General features: G+C 43.5%; 1 pseudogene; it reads right to left on the reverse strand.

Annotated features, from left to right (window-relative positions):
* The window catches only part of LOC131177394 (ribosomal protein S4, mitochondrial-like), a 1,124-nt pseudogene extending 847 nt beyond the window's left edge, over window positions 1-277 (reverse strand).
* Window positions 278-14,991: the final 14,714 nt, after the last annotated feature.

Here is a 14,991-nt window from a genome sequence, read left to right on the forward strand (position 1 = left end):
TACTTCGAGCTCTCTTTCTAACTAGAAATATCATGAGAAGAAAGCTGCCCTTCTTTTAACCTAGGTCACCAGGTAATAGCTGGGATTTCGGATTGAAAGCTATGTCTCGAGAACGCCTTCCTTCTAACTAAGGCAATTGGTCTCTCACGTTGGATATAGATAGGCCGACGTTGCCAATGCAAGTTAAGCGCGTAAACGCACAATCAACGGAAGGCTTCCTTGAAACCACCTTTCCTTCGTTCACTCCTGACCTGACAGAAGCTATGAAACCATCCATAGGGCAGGGGTGACTAAGCTCGCGAATCAGATGGTTAAAAAGCCGACTCTGTATACTGACTGCATTGCTCCCTCTTGACAGCTTGCTTCTGTTAGAGCTATTGTGTCACTGTCTTTCCCTACTTTCTCTGTCGATACCGAACACGGTTTCTAACCTCTTGACTAACGGCTTGTTTTGTTGACAGAGTGGCTCAGTGACAACTCCACTTGTCAAATAGTAACGGAAAGAAGCTCTTCAACTATAGAGCAAAGCTTTTTCCCTAAGTTGACTCGACTCAGATGCCCTCTTAGCAATTGAATCCGTAACCTTTGCTATTTAAAGGCTGTTTGGGAGATGAAGTGCCTAACCCTAGCCTTAGATGGAGCAAAGCAGACTGAGGGCATTCACTAAGATCCGATTCTATTCCTTCTCTTTCTTTGGCATTTGTCATATCTTTCATCCCGTGTACTTATCTTGATTTGTCGAGTCTGACACTAGGCCCAAAGGACCTATAGACTGACGTTAGTGGGTATAAGGAGAAGCAGTAGGAGAAGGAGTGTAATCAATATTGCATGAGGTTTATGTAGACTGAAAGCTTAGTAAACTAGACCTATAGGCTATTCATGTAACTAGTTAAAGAAGAGCTAGCACGAATCGTCTTTGCAGCGTAAACTCCTGAATGAATGCCTTAGCCGATAGAAGGAGAAGGATAGCATGTCATTGAATAGTAAAACATCACTCTTACCAAGACTTCTTTCCTTGATTTCCTTTCTTACGGGGGAAAGTTAACTAATTTCATTCTCTATCTCCTCTAGGGCGAAATAGAATAAAATTAGTATTTCTCTCCACATTGCTAGTCTTACTCATTGACTTCTTACATGATTGCACTAGACTCATGGACATTCTCAACATAAATACTATCTTCAATATATCTCTGAAGTTTAGTCAGTTGAGGCCGAAGTCCAGGAGGAGTAATTCCATTTTTAGAACTAGTGGGGAACCGATTCCGATTCTCTGTAACAGAGAACACAGTCGCAGTCGTAACCAAGGCCCAGTTTAGCAAGGAAGTGAAGTCCTTCGTCTTTAATCGCCCTTAGATAGCCAACCAGGCTGTGCACGCATGCATCTGGAGGGAACCAGATGTTTTCAGCCAGGATAAGGAGGCAGCAGGAGGAGTTAAGGCCTTGTAGGCTGACTGGATGGTGAAGAGGCCATTAGACGTAAGGGTCCAGATTCTTTCCTCGTTTGAGGGGAAAGGAAGATTCAAATAAAAGTGGCAGAAAAAATCCGATACAATAATAGCATCACCCAAGCCGAGATCAACAATCGCACGCCCACCATATGTGTCAATTAATCTTCCACTCGAAAGCCAGGTATCATACTACAATTTAGTGATCGATCTATCACCAATGAAATGTCAAATGAATGGCTTTGCTTTGGGGATCAGCTTGCATATATTTTTTTCCACACAGGAGAACAGACAGTTGGAGGGGAATAGTCCCACATCGATTTGGATTTTTTATATCTAGCTTTGATCCAGTCGGTCCATATGGAACTGGGGTTGGAGGCCAGCAGCCAAACCTGCTTGAGAAGGCAGGCTTCATTCCATCTTCTAGGGCTTGGGATGCCCAATCAATCCTCCTTTTTCGGTTGACAGATGGTCTACCAGCTAACTGTACGTATTGACCTGCGATCCCAGTCACCCTAAAGGAAAGGAATTTTCGAAGCTTTCTCTCAATAGCATCCATGCTGCTATAAGAGATCAGAAAGGAGCACATCAAGTAGTCTTGTGTTGGTTTGGTATGAAACAAAAGTCTTGGATAAGCTGCAGTCGTCCAGACAGACCTTCCACCCGGTTAGCTTCTTTCTGATTTTATCTATCAAGGGATTACTGTTAGCAAATGAAATTTTGGCTGAGACAAGTGGCAAGCCAAGGTACCTTACAGGGAGTTGCTCCTCATGCATACCGAGAATGGAGAGGATAGCGGCCTTTAGAGCGGAAGAAATAGCATAGCATAATACGCTTCATTTTTGAAAGTTTACCGGAAGGCCGGAGTAAGGTTTTGGACTGAGTGGATGTCCGGATTGGGAAATATCATCAGATCATCAGCAAAAGGAGGTGGGAAACTGAGACTAGTGCCTTACTTACTTTTTAAAGCAGACATCTGAACATTCAATCGGAATTGATAAAGGCATACTCATATTTTTCGAGATCCACTTCTCTTCCTGAAAAGTCCCAGAGCTGATGAAATAGCTGTTCAGTCTTCTGATTCAATTCCATCTGCACCTTACACCAGCAAGGGAAAGATAGTTCTTACTCGTCCGTTAAGTATGTCACTTTTTCTAAGGAAGGCAAGAAAGTGCAGATTCATTACCGAAACAAATCTTAGAGATTCACCTCTTGGATAGGTGGTCGAAGTATGATGACAAGTCAGAAATTACCTACGCCGACTACTGCCCTCGCAAAAGTCTTATTTTCCTTCATTGAAAGCCCACATCTGCCTCAAATCAAAAGGGCTCGAGAAGGCTTGGGCAGGAACATTCTTGTTTTCCGGGCTATCTGCTATCACAAATGTCAATGGAGGTTTCATTTAGACTTATATTATAAGAAGAGGGCAATGCTAGGAATATCGGCATTGACTATTTCTTTCTAGAGCAAGAATCTCGTGCGGAGGAGGCTGTTTGCAAGAAAAGGTTTCACATGACTCTGCTCCTTCAGGCCGATGAAAGCATCTCAAATGCAACCTTCACTTACGGAGAGCATTGCTAAAACCTGAATTGCATCATATATCTATAAGGAAGGTATAATCGAACTCAAAACATGCGAAGTCAGAGCTTTCCTCACGAGTACGTTTTTGATAGCTGTTTGTGGACAGGGTTGGATCCCTTACCAAGTTGTTACTAACTAAAAGGGGTACCTTCTCCTAGACTTGACTGATCTCATCCCCTCTCGAAGGAACTTTTGGCTCTTCCCCGGCTGGATATACAGGACAAAGACTGCTTGCTTCAATGCCGTTGGCAGACGATAACCGTAAAGAGGTCTTGTTCTTAAATAAAGAAAGTCACGAAAAGGAAGCAGGTAATGAGAAAGAGAAGCATCGAGATCTCAGCCCTAGTGATGACGCCTTTCCTGTTTTAGGAGATCGAACCGAACAAAAATGCGGATTTCGACTCTTACGGGTGCCTTGTGGCTAATGCATGGGACAATGGAACTTAGGCCTTCTAGCTAGAGCCCTTAGATTATGGCCTTCCTTTATTCCTATCCCTGTTTCAAGCTTGGGAAGGTGCATAATATTGTAGTGTAAGCACAAAGATTGGTCTGAAAGCGATGAGCAGCAGAAAGGTAGCTTCAAAGCAAGACCCTCCTTTTACTAAAGTAGAGAATAGGAGAAGTGGGAGATTGATTCGTTTAAGTAGTTAAGGCCATTAGCCTTTAATTCGTTGGAATCGCTAGTAATCGCGGATCAGCATGCCAGCTTTGCAGCTATTTCGGAGTGGGGTGATTCTCCTAAGAATAAGAAAGAGTAAAGAAGTACTTAGTTCGAATCAACGTGTGTCACGAATGAGAGATTGGTTCTCTTTTTTTCTTCCTATTGGGGATCAGAGTCAGATCAGACTCGCCATTTCATAAAGAGAAAAAAAATGGCCCTATTACACTCATGGTCAGGTAAGCGCTTATGCTGCTTGACGCAACTACCACTGGAAAGCATCAAACAAGCAAGAGTTCCACGCCTGGGAAGGCTTATTCACCGAATTCACTGACTAAGCCAACTCCTTACTCGACCCGGAGGCACCCTCTGCCGCCGTTACAATGGGAATGCATCCGCCCTAATGGAAATGAGAGGCCGGTCAGAGATCGAAGACGAACCATCTCCAGGCCCCTAACAGGGGAGGAAGCCGGCTGTTAACTAGGAACCCGCCTCCTTGAGTGCCTTTAACCAGGTACTGACCCGGATATGACCTCATCAGCTCCGAAGGGCTAGTCAATCCCTAACCCTCTCAAGAGCATGTCTCCCCTGGCCTCTTCCCTACTGACTCGCAGTATCACTGGGCTTCTCCGTCCTACCTTTGGATAAGACCTTCCAACATCCTGACGCTGTCCGCCCTGAGCGCAACGCTCTTGATTCCGCCCTATTCATTACATGCTAGCTCGGATGTTGGACCTCCAGAAGAAAAGAAGAAGACTTTATTTTCTTTCCAACAAGAGCTACCGCTGGGGGTCTACTAATAATAAGAAGGACCCCTCCCGATAGGACGGAGGAGGAGGAAAGTCTGAGAGAGGAAGCCCTCTCTAACTCAGTCCGAGATAAAGCTCTTTCAGTCAACTCTTTTTTTCCTATATCATATAAATTCTAAACTAAGGAAGAAATAAAGAAGATTATATAAACCAATAAGAGGAAGAGATCGGGCTCGGACACTGAAGCTCTATCCTAAGAGTAAGAACACTCTAAAAAGAAGACCGATTGAGTGGTTCGGCTACTCAACCTCGCCGGGGCAGGAGCCCTAGACAGTCTTGAACTATCTCTACTGATACAAGCCTACTCTTAACGGCCCTCAGCCTATCGGTGGATCTACTATAGGTATATCTTTCAGAAGATCATTATAGAGAATGAAGCACGAAATTGAATAAGAGAATCAGTCTATCTCTAGCTCTCGCTACATCTAGTTCGCTCGCACGCTCCGTTCGCTCGTTACTAGTATTCCACTCGCTCAAGCAAGAAAGCAAAAGAAGGAATTGCGTAGAGAAAGAGGGTAGACTGGCTCAAGCAAGAGGAAAGACCCCAATGGGCAAAGACAAGTGAAGCAAGAACGAAAATGAATTCTTTGAGCCAGGAAAAGCTGGGTCTATGGGCCTAGCCACGCAAGCACATGAACTCGATCGAAAGAAAGAACTTAAGGAGAGACCGACAGACGGAGAGACTCCATTTACTACTTTAGGACTGTAGAGCTTGTAACTAGGCAGGAGGTACTAAAGCAAAAAAGCAAATGCCCCGCCCCGTAAAGACCGGAAATGGTGCTAGAGATCTCAAAGAAGAGTACCTCGATAATAAAGCGGTTGTCATTTTATCCGGTAAAGAAGCTAGAAAAAATGAAGAAAGGAAAGCCCCTACTACAAAGGCTACGTCAATTGGACTAGACCCGAAAGATCATCCCCCTTCCTGCTCCCACCTTAGTCTTCAGCCCTTTCCCCGAAAGAAGGAGAATGAGTTCAGTCTCATACTTAGTCACTGCACTAGGAAAAGAAGAAAAGTCAGTCCTTGAGACAGGGCCAGTTTTTCCACCATCAAAGGAGAGAGGCAAAAAGAAAAATGCGGCGACTACCTTGTATCAATTTATGAATATTAGGCAGTATCAACAAATAGAGAAGTGATACTAAACGAATGTCTTTACTTCGCGCCTTCTTTCCCTTCTTTTCTTGTTCCCCACCTTTAATATACAGATAAAGCCGCGCTGAACCTCTTCTTTCTCCCCTTCTTGACTTACGTCTTGGTCGACTAAACCCCCTTTTGAGGGCGTTCTTGGTGGTACATCCAAATCCGATTCACATTCAGAACTTATAGCAGTCGACGCTCAATTCTGATAGCGAAAATCGCATTTCCTGCCCCCTGACGTACTTTGACCCAACAGAATGGCAAAACGGCTAAATTACGCGTGTTTGTTTCTTTACAGAGATGCTTAGGGGTTCTAGCATATAACTTAAAGGAGATCAACCCTCATTTTCTTGTTTCCTCGCCAAAAAGGTGGGTTTGGCCTTCTCGCCTAATAGAGTAAGGAACCCCTCTTTCTCTTCCATGCACCGGGCCAAACTCCCTTCTCTTGGGCAAGCCTCTGCTTTGGCTACCTCTTTTAGGCTAACTCTACTCTATGAGATTTGCATGGGAAAGCCTGTCAAAGGCTAAGTCTCTCTTCCTAGCTCTTTGGCTAATCGGCTAACTCTTTGAGACTAGGAATGCTCTATGGGAATGCCTGTCAAAGGCAAATTCTTAGGCCAAGTCTGTCTTTCTAGCTCCCTCTACTCGACTGGGAATGGGCTCAGTCTCTACGGCACGGCTAAGCATATCATATAGAGAAATGGGAAAGCCTCTCTTTGGCTAACTCTCTCTTCTTAGCCAGGTTTCTTTTTCTTCTATGAAATTTGTATGGGAAAGCCTGCTCTTTTGGCTGGAAAGCCTGCCATATCTAATCAAAGGCTAATCGTCTACTCTATGAGATCTGCTCTTAGGGCATTGGCTAATCGTCTTCGTCTCTCTTCGAACTCTTAGAGACTGGGCAAGCCTCTCTTTGGCTAAGTGTTTCAGTCTCTTTTGCTAACAACCGACGTTCTCTGTTTCGGAATCATGGTCAGAAACGACGTAGGTATACAATTTCTTAGAGTACTCTTGCTTGCTTTGACTAGCTCTACTCTATGAGGGCTACCCCTCTAGGGCATTTGCTATCTCTTCGTCTACCTCTTAGTCTTAGGGCCTCTTGGGACTACTATGCCTACTCTGGCTAATCGGCTAATCGGGTAACTCTCTCTTCTTAGCCAGGTTTCTTTTTCTTCTTGGTTTCTCTCTTCTTCCGCTTATTCATCTTCTTTGGCGGATACATATATAGAGTAGGCATGGCAGGAAAGCCAGTAAAAGCAGCAAGCTAATTCCCAATTCCACTCCTTCAATTCAAAGAGTTGCAGTCAACTAATGGGGAACTAGCCAAAAAAGGCTGATTAGCCCCAGTAAATACATGCACTTGAGCCTATTGTAATGTAAAGGCGCGTTAGCCCAGTCCCGAAAAGGGCTTTCGTCACGAACTAGCAATTCCCCAAGAAAGAGAAAAGGGGGCTGATTCTTAGCCTGCTGCCTTCGCTAACAGAAGTGCCAGGGAAAGGGAATAGGATTTCGATTCGTGTAACCTCTTTTCCACTCTCAATGCTTGGCTTACGGCCAGGTTTAGAGCAGCAGACAAAGGGAAAGATTTCCAGTCAAGGACGCTACGCCCCAAGATCTGTTCATTCCTCTTCTTCTTCCTATCCGAATTGATTCTATTCCTCTTCATATCCTATTCTTTGGAAAGAAGGATTTCCACTGCCCGAAACCATAAACAATGGCTACGCACCTAAGAATTGACTTGTAAGCAGTTTCTCCCGCAAAAGCGGTTGTAGCTATTCATTTCGCTCCTCCCAGTTCTAAATGGGATGAGAAATTCACTAGCACGCTCCCATCTCTAAGTATTCTTTTATACTGAATTCAAGCGTATTTCTGGTTCAATTGCCTGCTCCGGTTCAACAATTTCCCCTGCTCCGGGCTAACCCCATGTAGTTGAACCGGTGGGAACCCCTATTACCGGAGAAAGGGGCGAAGCGACCCGCTTCAGATCTTGTTCATTTCGCATTTATTAATCGAGAAAATGGCGCTAAAGCTATTTATGCTGCTCCCGTTAAAGCTCTTGTAGTGGCTCCTGCCAAAGAAAGAGTTTCAGCCCCTGGCTTTGGTGTGAGATGGCTCTTTGAGACCTTTCCCCATTAGGGCTTAGAGTGAACCGATGCGAATGGTTTTCTCAGGCTTTTAGGGAAGCAATGCATAACTCCCTTTTCCAGAGAGGTGGGCCGGGCGAACTGCTTTACCCCTAATTAAGAAAAGGGGATTGGAGGTGGGGAAGAGCAGACATTGGTTGGTGTGGCGAAGGCCATTGAAATCGTGCCAGTTTGACTCTCTACTAGCTGTCAAAGAAAGCAATGATGCTGCGCACCTTTCATCTTCCTCCCGCTCGTGCCTCCCCGGTCCCGTATGGGAAGTCCCTTCGCTCGCCTAAGGGTTAGTTAGGAGTTCTGGCTTATAAGGCTAGAAGGGTTTAAGTCAGTGTGTCGTTTTGTAGGTCTCCCTCTATCGAAAAAAAAAACCGATCTTCCTTAGATCCTTATCCTTAGACTAGGGATGTCAGTTTCGGTAAGAAAGGGATAGATTCTCAAGCAGTGGATTCGTCGAAAAGACTCTCAGTTGATTCTCCAAGAGTAAGAAGGCATTCCCTCACAGCCTAGCATGAATTCCTTTCTTCCTTCCTCCTCCTACCAACTCTGCACTCTGTTCACGGTTAGCTGGGAATTGAAATATAAGTGAGTATTACACCTCGAATTGACAAGCGGATGAGTTTTCTAGTTGGCTATGCTATATTGATAAGAAGACCAGGAGGACACGAAAGAGAAGAGCGGATCCAATACCAAGACGACAAAGCCAGGTTTTCAAATATCTGGTTCGAAACTGCCAGGAATTGCAGCACTTGAGGAGTGAAGATGTCATGGGTTGATCCGGGTCAACGGATCGAAGGTAGTATTTAACGTTCCCACCTGCAAGGCTAGCACAGATCCCTCTCTTCAGTTAAGTACCTACCCGCTAGATTAGAGCAGATTCGCTTGTCGTTGTATTGTGTCACATCAACTGCTCTTAATCTTGTCAGGAAAGATTCTTCTTCTTCGGACCCGAAACTCCCGGCAGATGGATTTCTAAAGGCTAATAGCCTAGTCTCTGTATTCCCTTCCCGTCCCGCTACGAACCCTCTTTCGTAGGAATCCATGTGGGCTTTCCGCTTTGGCCTGTCCTTTAGCAGTTTAAGAATCAGTAATCGGATGCTCTAGAGCTAGCAGCAATCCTTCCCGCCCTCAGAGCTGATTCAAGTGAAAAGGATTTTGACACCGTGCATAGGGATTTCCTTTATTATTTCATGTCGGAAATCGGATATAGCGTTTTGGCCTTAAAGCCAATAATCGGCTAAGGGCAGCTTATATGTGGGTCAATCAGTTCCATGGCACTTGGCTTACCAAGCTTTCATTGGAATTGGCAATGGTCTGTTGCAAGAATACCGGGCTACACTAGCTAGGCGAAAAGGCTGTAAAAAAGTTTTCTAAGGTATTATTAACAATGAATAAACGAAATTCTTTTTGAATAGGTTTTGGCTCTTCTTTACCCCATAGAGATATTGAATAGAAGGAGTTGTTTGCCACTGTAATTTTGAAAACGAACGTTTAAATGTCCCTCAAAAGTAAGTAAATAAATAGAAATCCGAAACATATAAAATGCGGTTAATCCGGCTGTGAAACAAGCTATTATTGCGAAAATCGGCGAATACAACCAACTATCATTAAGAATTTCATCTTTGGACCTAAAACAAGCAAGGGGTGGAATACCACAAAGAGAAAGTGCACCTAATAAAAAAAAGCAGTTTTTGTAATTGGCTTCCATCGATCGAGGTATGAAATAACCTGACTTTTTCAGTTCAGTTGAGGGATTCAAGTGATCGCTGAATTAGCTGGTCGAGGAAATGGGTGAGCGAATGCGATCGATAGGGTGGAATTGTTTGCCCTCGATGTCGTGCCTGCCTTCGAATCAGTTTAAGGGGTTGAAGTCAAACTTTTGACGAAATAATATTAAGATTTAGGAAATGGTGATGTCTAATGTAAATTGGATCATAAAATCATTGCAAAATTTACCCATAAATGAAGATGATCAAGTCCTACTAATTCATTTTTGGTGTGAGTTTTACAATTATTTAGAAAGTTCTAAGATGTGTGGACAAGAGAGTAATACGAAATCAGTTGAGTATAATCCGGTTGTCTTCGAAATATTGAATAATGGAAAAGCTAGCTTACCATTAAGTGAAGGAGAATTACGTAATATGGAAATGGATATTGAGGACCTGACTCTCTTCTTCGATGAAGAATCTATATTTAAGACTGCTGTTTTTTTTCCTTTCTAAATGCTATTCATTTCTTCCCAAAGTTGCTCAAAGAGCATGTGTTAAGCATATTCTTCTGTCAGAGCCGGAGGATCTTGGGCAAGCGTTTCTGGGCTTTCGCGTAACCGCCATCGGGCCTGGTTAACTCGAGGCGAAGCACCCAAGAAAGGGAAAGACTAGAAGGATGCTACCCACGCACCATCCACAATAGCGGAAGGTCAAGAGCTAGGAAGAGATGGGAGGGAAGCCCCGAACCTCCAAGGTTTCGGATGACGTTCGGACACCAAATCCCCCTCGAAAGAAAACAAGTGAACTACAAAGAAAAAAAGAATTGAAAGGAATTCCTTTGTTTGTATTGGTGGCCACTTGCAGCTCAATTTCACTTAGCGGTCTCGACTAAGTAACCTCACTAGAGCACCGGAGAGAGGGTGATTTCCTTCTATTCTACTATAGGATACCGTCTGTGATTGAATACAATGAGATTGCGGCACGCGCTGAATGCGTGAAAAGAGATGGCACAAAGCCGCTTGAGTTTCGAATTACGAGAAGGCTCTGAAACCTTCATCCTATCTACGTGACCCTGGAAACTCCCAGTTCAGGAAATTTATCCCTTTCGAGTCTACCGTGGACGATATCTCCTGTTCTGACCGAGCTAACTTTTATTCGATTATGGGACCTAAAATTGCTTCGGAACGTCAGGTTTGAATTAACGAAATTTTATAATTCTATATTTATTCGACTTAAGAGCGCTGAAAAGGGCTACTTCCGTGCTTGATAGTTGAGCTGCCATTTCGGCATTCGTTCTTCGAGATCGAGCTAAGGAGCTACGTTGTTCAATCTTCTTAATCGAGTCTTATCTAGGCTTTACTCATAGAATTGTAAGAATGAAAATGAAAAGACTTTGGCTTCGCGCCTCTTTCTTTTCTGGGATAAAATCGATGGTTGTAAGGTGGTTGGTCGAGATTGAATTGAGAGAGAGCTCGACATCGTTGAATTGGGAGCAATATTCGTTTATTGAGAAAAGGTGATGCTTGTTGCCTTCTCTCTGTCGATTTGTTGAGTGAGAGAATCTGGGAAAGGCTGTGATCTTAGCGACGACATTTCTTTATAGAGGACGTGGGGCCTTAGTTGTTCATTGGTCCCGACATTCCCTCCCTTCTTCTTTTTTTTTTCTTTAAAGATTCTTTTTCTCTTCTCGAATGGGAGAATGAGACTGGAACTCTCACTTCCTTTCTCGATCGGGAAAGCAATAACCTTCTTCATTTACCGGACGGTAGCTAGATCTAGAGCCGTGAATCGCTTTTCATTTCAATTCTTCGATTGTCAATTGCCGAAAAAATTACATAACAAATTGTACCACTCTTTAGAATAACAAAAATAAAAAATTACTATAATATGAAAATTACTTCCGTATCGACTTGAGTAATTTTATCCGGATATCTTTCCGGCACACGGGTTCGATTCCCGGTCGTGACAAGATCAGTCTTTCACTCAATGACGATTCCTCATCCCTCCGATCTTACCAATACTCTTTGAAACCTCCTTTCTTGTATACAACCTCCGGTCTTGCCAATGAGCTTGTCAACCGAGTCTCAGTGCTATCACTTGGATATTGAACGAATCTACTCTCTTTAAACAGATTCAGTACTTGCTTCCGGGAACAAGACCCTACTTCGTCCTAAGGCTCTTCCATCTATCCTATTATAGGTGTTGCCCCTGTCCTGTCTCTGTAATCGATCAGAAGGCATTATTCTAAAGATCTACGTTGGACCCAGGATTCATTCTTATTCTCCCGTTATAATAATAAGAAAGGGGCAAGGGCCACTGGACTTTCTGCTGCGAACAAAGTCTCGGCAACAGGAATGAAGCTTTTTTGCACCTGCACAGACTGGTTGCATACGAGGAATTTGCACACCCAATAGAAAGACATTTCCTCCTGGGAGTAATTTCCTCTGTGGACCTTTTCTCTTGTTTTATGAATATGCTATAATAGTTGGGCCAGGCCATTGATAGATGTTCTTTACGTGGGGAGGATATAAGTTTCAAGTGCAGATACTTAATTTCCAATGGATAATTTAGCCTTAAAATGGTTCCTATTGACCTTGTTGCAAGCATGGTATGGCATTTTCATATGTATTGGCATTTCATGATCACATGATCCCATTGTACTATTATGTATTGAAAGACTATTGGATCCATCGGACTCAGTAAGATTTAGTGATCACTTGCTTGCCTTAACTCTTAACTCATAAATAAGGTAGGCCCTTCGGGAGGTGTTTCAACTGCCTGGCTGGGATTTAGCTAATGCCCTTTCCCGGAATTCTAGTTTTCATTTCCTATCCCAATCCTGCCTTTTAAACGCACTATCAACTGGCAGTAAGTGAAGCTATAGCAGTGAATTTACTGGCATTTTAGGATTCGCTAAAGGCAGACAAGATCTCTTCTCTTCGTAAGTGGTTTATTACGGTAATTGCATGATGTGACGGTCCGGGCAGGAATGAGAGAAACTCACTCTAAAGCAGATGTTTTTCGGACAGATATCCCTATAATATATACTATGCTGCTGGAAATAGAATCCGCTACTCAGTCATCAACACCCGGAAAGTCCTCTCTTTAGTTGACCGACCTCAAAGATGGTACGTTCGTCCTTTTTTCGATATAGCTATATAGAGGGATTCTTTTAGCACTTTCGCCAACGATTATAGATAGCTACTACCTGGCTCTATAGCTAGCGGTCTTTTCATAATCATTGGAGAATACGGAAATGGAAAGGGGCACATGATTAAGAGGCCAACCATTTTCTTTTTGTTTCATCCACTTTTCAACTCTTTTGCGAGCTAGTCAAATCATTCAATAAAGGGCTAGGCTAGAACCAGCACGTTAACTCACCTCTATGATCTCCCTATCACATGTTGGTTCAGCAGGTGACAGTCTTTGCCGGGGCTGGAAGTTCATACTTAAACTCTAATTTCTATCATTTACTTTACAAAATAGTAGGTTATAAAGAAAAGAATTAAGATTGTCCGAAGGGAACCCCCTCTTCATAGTAGGTAGAATGAATGTGAACGAGTTGGTTGGCGTCATAATCGGCTTGATCGAACAGGACGATTGTTCAAGTCAGTCTATTCAATTGACCTATTTTCGTGACACCCTTTCTTCTTCTTCTGCCAAAAGACTGACTGAAGTGATTGAGGCGCTTCTTGAAACAAGCGTGATGGAACGGTCAGAAGATAACCCTATATTGGGAGAAGTGTAGGAGGTGTGCATCCTATGGGCTTTGTCGAATTAGACTAGTAGTGAATGAGAGGATTTACATGCATCAGCCAGAGGGTTTCATTGTTCAGGGTAAGGAAGACCGTGTGTGCCTGTTCAAGAAGTCATTGTATGGCTTGAAGCAATCTCCTAGTCAGTGGTATAACAGGTTTGACACCTGTATGGTGGGACACGGTTACACTAGGAGCAACTATGACAGCCTAATCTTCATCTCTAGAGGTTTGGAAGGACGGCTATATTAAGAAAGTTTGGCACTTAGCTCTAAGCAAGGTAAATCTCTGCTTTAATGCCAGGTCCCATGGGAAGAACTCCCTCTTTTTCCGATATTGCTGCTGATAGAGAGAAGTGGAACTAAACGTATAAAGTAAGTAAACCTTGGCCTTGGAATCTACTTAACTCTTGGCATATACTTCACTAGATGAAACTCTTTCTATAGCTCACATAAGGTGGCGGTGGCAATCAAGACTTCGAAGTCCCTTCGGATAAGCTACTAAAGCGTAGCGACGATATGTATGAACTGTAAGAAAGGTTTAAACTATTGATTTATCCCGCCTAAAGAAAAGAGAATGAAGAGTTTATCAAAGACTTTCTTTTGACCTTACCTACTGATGAGATAAAGAAAAGAATGAAGATTGTCTGGAAGTTCATACTGAAATTCTTTCTTTATAACCTACGTCTTTGTATATAGAAATAAATTCCCTACGCCTACGGAGATCTTTAATGTTAGTTACATAAGTTAGAAATGCCAAGCCCTCAATTGGGTTGGGAAGGTCTGACTTTCAGGTTGTTCTTCGGCAGGGAGAGGCCATAAGCTTAGATGTGACAAAATGCCAATCAATGAAAAATGCAATAGCCGGTACGCTGACAGTGAGGACAAAGAAAAGCAAAATGCCCTTGACACTCGGAAGGCAGATCAAGGTAAATGAACCACTACCGCTAACGTCGAAAAAATATTGGTCCATGGATCAATGGTTATGTTGGCTGTAAAGCTGAAGGTCTTGCCCATTTTACCCATTCCATCAAGAGCGGCATCTAAGAAAAGCATACTAAATTGAAAAGGTGCAAAATAGGAATTTTCGAGGATAAGCCTTATGTCATGTCTAGAAAAAGATAAATCAAGACTTTAATAAAGATAACAGGATAAAGAAAGAAAGAGAACGGGAAGTTCAGAGGGAATGCTTTGTTAGCACACCAAGGCTTCTGGCGATGTGAATTCAGAGATTGTGAGCTACCAATTCACACCCGACCGCGAATTTCGATCCATCTGTACCCTGGCCTATAAATCTTCACAGGTTGTGGGACTCTCTGTCCCAATGTTGATTTATTATGGCTCTTGCGGAGTAGAAATCTCCTCACCTAGCCTTCCTCCTTACCCTCTCTTTCAGAGAAGCCCATGGCACCGAGGTGACGAACTGTGACCACTCTCTCACTAACAGGGTGGGAAGTCTCTTTCTTCCGGGCTTCATCAACGGGGAAAGACGTATCGATGCCTCTTTGGAGGTGCGTGATTAGCGTAGGCTATCTCCCTCGTGAGTGTTGAGCGGCTACTTTGACTTTCCCATCCTCCTGGAGAAGTCACCGGAGGCGAAGACCATCGGCTCGATGGTAGCAAAAGAGGACCATTCCTATCTACCTACCCCGTAGAAGATAAGATGGACGCGGTCAGCGCCGATAGCTTTGGCGCATTGATTCTCTGCGCTAGCAGGTTCCCCGATCTTTCTTCTGTCCCAGCCGTTAGGTCTCCGGGACTAGGT

The sequence above is a fragment of the Hevea brasiliensis genome, unplaced genomic scaffold (genome assembly GCF_030052815.1).
Source record: "Hevea brasiliensis isolate MT/VB/25A 57/8 unplaced genomic scaffold, ASM3005281v1 Scaf44, whole genome shotgun sequence".
NCBI classification, from domain to species: Eukaryota; Viridiplantae; Streptophyta; class Magnoliopsida; order Malpighiales; family Euphorbiaceae; genus Hevea; species Hevea brasiliensis.